The sequence below is a fragment of the Mercenaria mercenaria genome, chromosome 11, assembly GCF_021730395.1.
Source record: "Mercenaria mercenaria strain notata chromosome 11, MADL_Memer_1, whole genome shotgun sequence".
In the NCBI taxonomy this organism is placed as follows: Eukaryota; Metazoa; Mollusca; class Bivalvia; order Venerida; family Veneridae; genus Mercenaria; species Mercenaria mercenaria.
The window spans coordinates 60280701-60281814 of record NC_069371.1 but is presented as its reverse complement, the minus strand read 5'-3'; positions in this window follow the sequence as shown (position 1 = coordinate 60281814).

The following is a 1114-nucleotide window of genomic DNA, read 5'->3' as shown; positions in this document are numbered from 1 at the left end:
TGACCTTTGACCTAATGACCTCAAAATCAATAAGGGTCATCTGCTGGTCATGGCCAACCTAACTATCAATTTTCCTGACACTAGGCCCAAGCGTTCTTGAGTTATTGCCTGGAAACCATTTTACTGTTCCTGGTCACTGTGACCTTGATCTTTGACATACTGACCTCAAAATCAATAGGGGTCATCTGCGGGTCATGAACAACCTCCCTATCAGCTTTCGTGACCCTAGGCCTAAGCGTTCTTGAGTTATCATCCGGAAACCGTTTTACTATTCAGGGTCACTTTGACCTTGACCTTTGACATACAGACCTCAAAACCAATAGGGGTCATCAGCTGGTGATGAACAACCTCCCTATCCTAGGCCCAAGCATTCTTGAGTTATCATCCGGAAACGGATTGGTCTTCATTCAGACCGACCGACCTGCAAAACAATATACCCCTCCTTCTTTGAAGGGGGGCATAATAAATGTGACCTTGTACATGAACTTGCCTTATGATCCTCAACTTCACTTGATTCAAAGATTTTTTGAGAAATCAACACTTTTGCTCTATTAGGTAAAAGGGAGAATAATTCTGTCAAAATAAAAGACAGGGTGATGGAAGTTGAAATGTAAACTAACAATATGATGTCAATATAAAATATATAATTTTTGAAAACAAGATTCAGAGTTATGGGACCTGATATGTCAACTTGACTTATGATACTTTCAACCTGTTCTTAAGTTTCAATGCAATACTTCCATTCTTTCAGGGATGTTCCAAGAAAGCATCCATTCTGTTTGTCAAATTTTCTAAGTCAAAAAGAGAAATAATTTTGTCAAAATAACTGGCAGCATTATAAAACTTAGTGTGCAAACTTATATCATGATCTCAAATGTTTATGAGAAATTTCAATCAAATTAGAATTATTAAAGAAAAAAGTCTATTTTGGGAAATTTTTCAAACGAAAAGTGCAGATAATTTTGTCAAAACAATAAAAGAATTATGGGACCTGGTATATAAATTTGTCTTATTATCCTACAAATATATTTCAACAAGATATCCGAACTGGTTCCATTGATGGGACGGGACCAAGTGATTCCTATATTGCCACAAACAACAAAGTTTGGTGGGG